The sequence below is a fragment of the Crocuta crocuta genome, unplaced genomic scaffold (assembly GCF_008692635.1).
Source record: "Crocuta crocuta isolate KB4526 unplaced genomic scaffold, BGI_CrCroc_1.0 scaffold466, whole genome shotgun sequence".
Lineage (NCBI taxonomy): Eukaryota > Metazoa > Chordata > Mammalia > Carnivora > Hyaenidae > Crocuta > Crocuta crocuta.
Window position 1 is genome coordinate 1,032,840 of NW_027529672.1, and position 8,628 is coordinate 1,041,467.

Genomic DNA, 8,628 nt, shown 5'->3' on the forward strand with positions numbered 1-8,628 from the left:
GGCTTATTGCTTCTCAGGAGCCGAGCTCAGGCGCCTCTTCAGATAACAGACCGGCTCTGATCCACGCTGGATAACATCAACACCCTTCCATGCAGATGCTCCCGAGCACTGACGTCCTGTGGCTCAGAGCCGGGAGCCAGAGGAATTCCCCTTTTCCTCCCGGACGCGCGCGTGGTGTCCTTGAGCTGCTGTGGGGGCCTGTGTGGACACCTCGCCCGGGCAGGTCCTGAAGGCAGGGTGCAGCCCGACCCTGCTGGGGGTCAGAGCAAACTCAGCCCGCCGAACGACGCCAACAGCCTTGGGCTCACAGCCTCAGCCCCCAGGCAGCTACACCGCACACACTGGTTCCTGCCCTTCTGTTCTCCTGCGCCTCCTCCACCTGCCTCTTAAAAGACTTCTCTTCTCTCTCCCTCTCTCTCAAAAACTAAACAAACATTAAAAAATTTTTTAAATGGGGCACCTGGTGGCTCAGTCGGTTAAGCGTCCAACTTAGGCTCAGGTCATCATCTTGGGGTTCATGAGTTCGAACCCCGAGTTGGGCTTTGTGCTGTCATAACAGCTCAGAGAGTGGGGCCTGCTTCGGATTCTGCGTCTCCCTCTCTCTGCCCTTCTCCCCCCCCCCCAGAAATAAATAAACATTTAAATTTTCTTTTAAAGATTTCTCTTGCAGCCTCTTCCCTGCTTGCTCCCTGCCGGAGTCCATCCACCTTCCCAACCTTCGTTTATTCAGTCAACAAACATTTGAGCTCTCAGTGTGTGCTAGGCATTGGCAGAGGTGACCGAACATTGAATATTACATTTTAGTGGGTGAGGCACATAGTCAGAAAGAAAACCTATGGATCTGGAAAACTTCAGTCTCAAAAGCCTTAAAGGCTTTCCCCAATTCTCTTCAAGGGGAGGATCGGGCTCGAATGTCAGGATCCCAGGGCCCCCGCCTCACTCAGCTCTGTGACCGTGAGAAATCCATAGCGCTTCAGTGGGCCTCAGTTTCCTCATCTATAAAATGAACAAGTCTGGACCACAATCTTGTCTCTAGATCCAGCACTGTCTAATAGAATCTTCTGTGATGACGTCCCTAACCCAGGGGGTTTAATTCACCAGCCACACGGGGGTCCTGAACTCTCGAGGAACTGAACTGTTAATTTTGTTTCCTTTTTATCAGTGTGAATTTCAATCAGCACACACTGGTGGCGGCGACACATGGGACATCTCAGTCTTCTCTGCTCTAGCCTTCCATCTCAGATACTCTGTAATTATACGAAAGCATTAGCCATGATCTCAATGACGTTCTCTACAAATTCTCTCTGATCCTCAGAATCAAGAAGCAGGGCTGTCAGAAGTGAAAACAATTCTGGTTTTCAAATAGGTTGGTTTCTCCTTCCAGAGGCAAAGACCTCGTGCCCCTGAGTGAGGCCCCAAGGACAACCCTTGGGACCTCCTATCCCGTGGTCCTACCCCAGCTGGGTGTTAGAATCTTCTGGGGGAGATTTTTGGCAGCTCTATTAAATGGGTCCAACCTCAAGCAAATCAAGCCAGAGTCTCAAGGCCCAGAGCTGCAGTGATTCTAATGGGCAGCCAGTGTCTTGCCCACGGCCCTGCTGAATTATGGGGAAACTGAGGGCAAGGGAGAGGGCAATTTGTCAAGCTCACATAGCAGTTGTCTGAGAGCCTGAGTTGGACCCCAGCTCCCCGAACCCCTGGGCCAGGCAGGCTGTGATGCAGGCTGGCGAGACCAGGGTGCAATGTCCGTGGAGACTCCCTACCGCCTGACCCCTCCTGGTCTCCGAGCCGTGGCCCAAGCTGGGATTCCAGCCACCTGAGACTTTTTAACTTCCCAACAGGGGGTGCGTCCATCAGCCATGCTGACCCTCTCAGGGATGGGGTAAAGCCGTGCCCCTTTCCCACTGGGGTATATCATTCAGACGGGGCCCCACAAATTTGGGGAAGATCTCTTTCCCGTCGTCACATTGTAAAAAAGCAACTTTCTGCTCCGAAGGAAACAAGATTTCACATATGAGGTCATTCCAGACATGGAATGGGGAGATCCAGCCTTACACAGACTCCACCAGCTTTGCCTGAAGGGAAAGAGGGTGCGTCTAGGGGTGGGGGAGCAGTGTGTGCAGGGCCAAGGCCCCCTTCAGACCAGAAGGAAGGCCCTCTGCTCAGCCTCCCCAAGCCCTGAGCAGGCATCTCTTTCTGGAAGCCTGTTGGTTGGGATGGGCGTTCCCACCCAAACACCTCTGCGTCTTGCTCAGGGCTTCCTCTGCCCACGAGCCCTGGCTCCACTCTTGGCGACTCTCTGAGCCCTTCTGTGTCCCCGCGGGTCCAGCAGCTGGCTCATCCCCAGCTCATGTCTGGTGGGCAGAGATTGTTTGTTTTGCTGGTTTTGTTTACTTCCAAAGTCTGCCCAGTCTGGTGCTCCAGCCATGGCAGACCTGGGCTCCAGTCTTAGCCTCGCCACTTAATAGCTTATGTCACCTCCTAACAGAGCTCCAGCTTCTTCATCTATAAATTGGAACCCACCTTCCGGGTGGCGTGGGGGATGGGGCTTACCTAGGACAGTCCCACACACACCACGAGGGCTTCACAAATGTTTTTCCTCTCCCTCCCCCCCCACTGGTCAACTGCGCGCTTCCCCCAGACTTGGGTCTAGGTCTCATTTTCTTTCGTTGTCTCTCGAGCGTTTCTCAGTGCCCGGGAAAGGGCTGAGGGCAGTGGGCATTTGGCAAATAGGTGCTCAATGTGTTAAAAATGCCCAGAAGGACAGGATACAGATGCCTCTTCTGCCCCAGGAATTAGAATTTAGAACTGCCTTCCTCTCACCGACAAACCTGACAAACAGACCATCTTGAGGCCATTTCCTCCACGACACACACACGTACATGCACACTCAGCATCAAATGCATTCCCTACAAACAATAGGAGGAAATGAGAGGAACTGGGAACGCCGCCTGCCTCTTGCAGAATTGTTCACAAGCCTGCACCCAACAGGTTAGTGTTGTGAGGTGGAGGCCAGGGAGCCGGGAGGCTCGGCAGTGAGAAAAACAGGAAATGGCGTGGTGTGCTGGTGCTGGTGCTGGTGGCAGCGGGGCGTCTGCACACGTGTGTGTGTGTGTGTGTGTGTGTGTGTGTGTGTGTGTGCAAGCGCACAAGCGCCCACGCTCCTGTTCCGCCTGTGGAATGTGCTCCACCCACATATTGACTGGAACGGAAGCCTCCACAGCCTGGGGTGCTTTCTGAGGCCCAGGAGCTCTCCAGGCAGAGGGGGCGCCCCAAGGATGGGGTGGCGGGTCCAGGGGAAATGGAGGGGGCTGGGAGCGCTGCGAAAGATGCGGAGGGTCCAGGACTCGGGAACGCTGTCTCCGGAAAGCCAGTTTCTATTTCTCTCCTAGAGGAGCCCGGGTTTTCAGCACGGCTTTTTGATGAAAAAAAGGGATTGATGGGTAGAAAAAGTCCCGGGACAGCTCAGGACGCCTGCATCCTAAGTCCTGCTATACCGGCGCCTTGTTCACAGCAAAAACGCACGCAGGGAGCTCCAAGGGGGAGGTGACCTAATGGTGAGCTGAGTTCAGGTGGGGCTGGGAAGTCATTAGGACTCAGAGTTTGTCTGTCTGTCTCTCTGTCTGTCTCAGTCTCTGATTCTCTCTCTCTCTCTCTCTCTCTCACCCCCTGGACCACATGGTCTCTCCGCTCTCCCCGTCTCTCTTTTCTCTCTGTTTTGATCTTCCAGAAGGACACGCAGTCGTGCAGTGTCAGCGCCCGCTAGTCTCCAGGTGGCTCCGTCTAGCGCTCCAGGTCATAAATGTCTATAAAGTGTCATCGTTTGTTTGCTGGGCACGGTGAGGCGCGGGGACGCAGGATGAGCAAGGCAGACTGACCCTCGTGGGCCTACCCCGTCATTCCATTTCTCTAGGGAAATAATTCGATGGGTCGCTGGTCTTGGATTACTGTCCTCCGGTCCAATCAGCTACAGCGGGAGGAGTCACATGATGCCAAAATGACTAAGCTTGAACCTGCAGTAGAGCTGTGAGCGGCCAGACCCAGCCTGCTACCTGTCTCGTAAATAAGGTTTTATTGGAGCGTGGCCATATTTATTTGTTTACATATGGGTCTGTGGCTGCTTTCACACCGAACTGGCAACGGCAGTAGTGGTGACAGAGATGGCATGGTGTACACAGCCTGCAATATTTACTACCTGGCACTTCACAGAGAAAGTTGGCTGAGCCCTGAGCTAGGATGGCCGATGTCAAAAACCGACGCGTGCCACCAAGTCTTGTGTAAATGTAAGGAATTCCATAGTGAGATCATGCTGGTCCTCACATCCTGCTAGTCCTTCGAGAGTCGGCAGGGCCGCTTGGATAAAGTTGTTGGAAGTTCTAGATATCATTTTCCATGGTGCCAAACTTCCAGGCCATTTGCAAAGGCAAATGGAGCTGATCTGTCGAGGTCCTGGTGCCTGGGGATGTGACCTCTGCTGAGTCTGTCCCGAGATGGCACGGTCCCCTGGGAAGCCCCCCCCCGCCCCCCTGGAGGGATAGCGTGCTCGGCATCGTGACCCATAGCTCAGTCACCCTCGCCACAGCTTTCTGAGGTTCGTACTATGGTTGGCCAACTTTACCTAAACCAAGGCTTGAGGGGAGGGACCCACAGCTTAATAAAAGTTGGAACCGAGGCAGAATCTGGGTCTGCAGATCCTTCCTCCCGGGGCTCACGAGTCTGTGAAAAATCACGTAAGCAAGGCATCCAGTCAGTGAACATTTGAGGGCATCATCTTTGCAAAGCAGGGGGCTGGGTGCTTTGGGGACGGGAATCAGGGATGCAGCGTGGCACTTGCTGCGAGGGGCATGGCTGCCTATGGACTGCAGTTCCCAAGCCGCCCTGAAGAAGGAGGGTCCGCGTGTGGCCGCTGTGACTGCGTCCCGTCAGAGGAGTCTGCGCTCCACTGATATTCCATGCTCTTCCCCTTCCAGCTCCCCGGAATGGAGACCACCCCCCTCCCCACCGTGAGACCGAAGACGACGGTGACGATGACAGAGGTACAAGATAGGAGGCAGGGTGGCTGAGTCACCACGGGAGGCTTGCTGCAGGTGCATGAGTCTGGATGGTTACGTGACCAAGAACAAACTACGATCATGTCGACCCCGTGAGATTTGTTTGGGGAGGATGTTTGTTACAGGAGCAAAAATAATCTGTACAGCTGGTTCCCAACTTTGTCTTGCAGCCGAAATTGTAGATAGAGCGTATTTGACATCCAGATCCCCGGTTGCACCCCGGGTGTTCTGAGTCAGTAGATCTAGAGTGTGATCTGGGCACATCAGGAAAAAACACTCGGTGGTTCTGATAGGGAGCCGGGTTAAGATCCACTGGTGTCTAGGGGCGCCTGGGTGACTCAGTCGGTCGAGTGTCCAACTTGGGCTCAGGTCATGATCTCACGGTTCATGAGTTCAAGCCCCCCATGAGGCTCACTGCTGTTAGTGCAAAGCCAGGTTTAGATCCTCTGCCCCGCCCTGTCTCTGCCCCTCCCCCACTCACTCTCTCCCTCTCAAAACTAAATAAATTGGGAAAAAAAAAAAGATCCACTTGTGTCTGGAAAGACTTCCATATCTTGCAGATTCTGCAGAAAATGAAAACCTGTGAGGTCATCGTATGAGTCGCACAGCTGGTCAGGGGCAGAGTCGGGACAGAAAATACAGTCTCCTCGTGCTGAGTTGATCCCACGACAGATCAACAAGTTCCTTGTAACGTTCTTCAGCCTCGATGTCACCGTTGGGATTTTGCCAAGGACAGTCTCTTTGTTGATAGGGTTTAAATGCAACCAGGCTGTGTACAGATATTGAGAAAACTGTTATCTGACTTGGGGGAGGGGTCAAAACAGCGTTCATTTGCTTCTGCCTCCCCCACTCCCCCACCCTGGAGCCCTTGACCCACCTCTGAGGTCCCTTCTCTTCAAACCCCGACACCACCGCTACTTCCTGGAGGACATCGCTCTGCACCGGTTTAGTGCTTAGCAACCACACGCGCGGGCAAACGCACACACACACACACACATACACACCACAATCACGCCATATGCGCACCTCATACCCCCCCACACCACACACACCATCTGCACACCTCACCCCTCCATACACACACCATCTGCACATCTCACCCCTCCCACACACATCTCACACACACATCACACACACACCATATGCATACTTCACACACCTCATGCACACCCCACACACACTTCACACACCACACACAGTGCACACACATCACACACACACCTTACACACCACACATACCACATACACACCTCATACACCACACACACTGCACGCGTACCACAATACCACACAGTCACACTCACCCAGCATTCTTCGAGATTGGGCGTGAAAGCAAATCAAATATCTTAGGTCAATGATATTCGTCCTCGAGACATGAGTTTTTAAAATTTCAGCCACTCTGGGGCGCCTGGGTAGCTTAGTCGGTTAAGCGTCCAACTTTCACTTAGGTCATGATCTCGCGGTTCGTGGGTTCGAGCCCCGCGTCGGGCTCTGTGCTGACTGCCAGCTCGGAGCCTGGAGCCTGTTTCAGTCTGTGACTCCCTCTCTCTCTGACCTTCCCCTGCTCACGCTGTCTCTCTCTCTCTCTCTCCTAGAAATAAAACATTAAAAAAAAAATTAAAAAAAAAAAAGAAAAAAGGAAAAAACATTTCAGCCACTTTGGTCAAAAGCCTCGACTCAATTTTTATGTGCTTCTTGGATTCTCACGTAGCGATAACTACTGCTTTCTTAATTTAAGGTCATCGTTATGAGCCCAGGTCCATTCGGAGACGGCCGCTCCGTCTCGTGGCTCAGGAGCTCTTGTGGCGGGCTCTCGGTCCCCCCGGCCGCAGGCCTCTCTGAGGCCCCTTCTCTGACTCTCCCAGCTGCCCCCTGATGGCCCCGCGCACGACGGCAGATGTGCTCGTGCGCCCTGGCCTCATGAGGCGCAGACGTCGAGGGGAGAACGACAGAGCGAAGCCCTTGGCTGGGCTGACGCCGCTTCGTCTGTGAGCTCTAGTCCCAAGTCTGTTTGTAGCCCCAGGTCTGCTGCAAGTCTGACTTCTGGGTGGTGGAGCATGAGAGTATTTACGTGTCACACACCAACTCTCCCTTGTCCCACACTAGCCTCACCCCGTTCTAAACTCCCTTCCCTGCCTGGACACTAACTCGACCTGCCTGCACATTAACCTCCCTCGTTGGAGATCAGCCCTGGCGGAACCCTAATAACTTGCTCCGTGTGATGTGCACCTTTGGTCAGGTGGCCTCCCAAACCAGCTGTGAGCTGCAGGGTGTGAGCGCACCCCGGCTGTCTGCTGCTCGCCCCGACCCTTCTTCCCTCCCCTCCTCTACACCCTGGCTCAGCACATAGTGGGTCCTGGCACACAGTAGGTGCTCCCTAACGCTCAGAAGTGCTGATCTCCATTCTAGCCCAGGGCACATGTTGTCAGATTTTATGTTAACATCTCTGAAAACATGATCCTAGCTGCAAGTCAGGAGACAGTTAAGGAGCAGCAGCCCCTCTGGGAACATTATCCTTGATGAGGAGATTTAGATTCATTAGATTTTAGCATTTACAGAAAAAAAAAATTACCTGTGGTCTCCGAAGAAAATTCCATCCCATATATTAAAGTCACAGCCTAGATTTTTAATTTCCTAATGGACTTATAACAGGAGAAAAGTCACCGCTTAATATGGTCTTCTTGCCAGACACCAAATCTCTTCCCATTTGGAGTTTGGCTGTGTGTCTTCCTAGCTACAGAGGATTGGAGCTGAGCGCGGTCACAGAAAGCCTCTTCCCCCGGGGTGAGCTCATCAGGCAAGGCCCCCCTGCCCCAGCCTAAGGGCCCTGGGATACTGTGGGTGCCAGCCATCCGGGGTGAGAGCCTCCGGATGGAGCCTGAGAACTCCTGGCTCACCTTCAGGTGGAGGGCTCGGAAGCTGAGCCCCAGAGGCAGCCTTGGGGGGTGACCTGGAGGCAGACCCACTTCAGAGCTCTAACCCCAGCCCCTGTTCATCCATCCAGGGCCATCGGCACAGTGCAGATCCAGCAGACCACGGGGCACACGTCCGTGGGTACACGCCTGCCCCCAGCCCTTCCCGGGAATGGCCAACTGCTCCAATGCCCGCAGCCCCTGTGAGACCCCCGGAAGATTCCCGGACAGACAGCCCCCCTCCTGCTTCTCCTCCTTCTAGCACTAACCGGCCATCAGCCCATGCCGCCATCTTGTCTTCCTCCCTATGTGGCCCTAGCTGCCATTCTTCCCCCCCTCAGCTGGCAGGGCTCCGGGGTCTGGGACTTGGCTGTGGCCTTGGCCAGTGCCCTTGGTTTGGGGCACTCGTGGGCTTCCTGACATCGGGGTGCCAGGCTGGACGCTGGCCTCGTCAAGGGCCAGGAGGTAACCCCTGCAGAGCCCGCCTCAGCATCACAGGGGCAGGGTGGGCACTGGGGGCCCTCAGGCTCCTCCTCTGAGCTGGGTGCTCCTCTGCTGGGCTCTGTCCCTTCCCCCAGCAAGGAGCAGAGGGCCGGGCCAGGAGGGGCTTGCAGAGATGCAGGAAGGGAGCAGCGGGCTGGCTCTGAGCGCCTGGTGGGGCCATA

General features: G+C 54.6%; 1 long non-coding RNA gene across 1 annotated transcript in view; it reads left to right on the plus strand.

Moving 5' to 3' along the window:
• The window catches only part of LOC144230594 (uncharacterized), an 11,057-nt gene extending 5,544 nt beyond the window's left edge, over positions 1-5,513 (plus strand). The window contains exons 3-5 of the long non-coding RNA XR_013334807.1: positions 3,393-3,557; positions 3,731-3,795; positions 4,971-5,513. This is a non-coding gene — a long non-coding RNA (uncharacterized LOC144230594). The remainder of the gene's footprint in view (positions 1-3,392; positions 3,558-3,730; positions 3,796-4,970) is intronic.
• Positions 5,514-8,628: the final 3,115 nt, after the last annotated feature.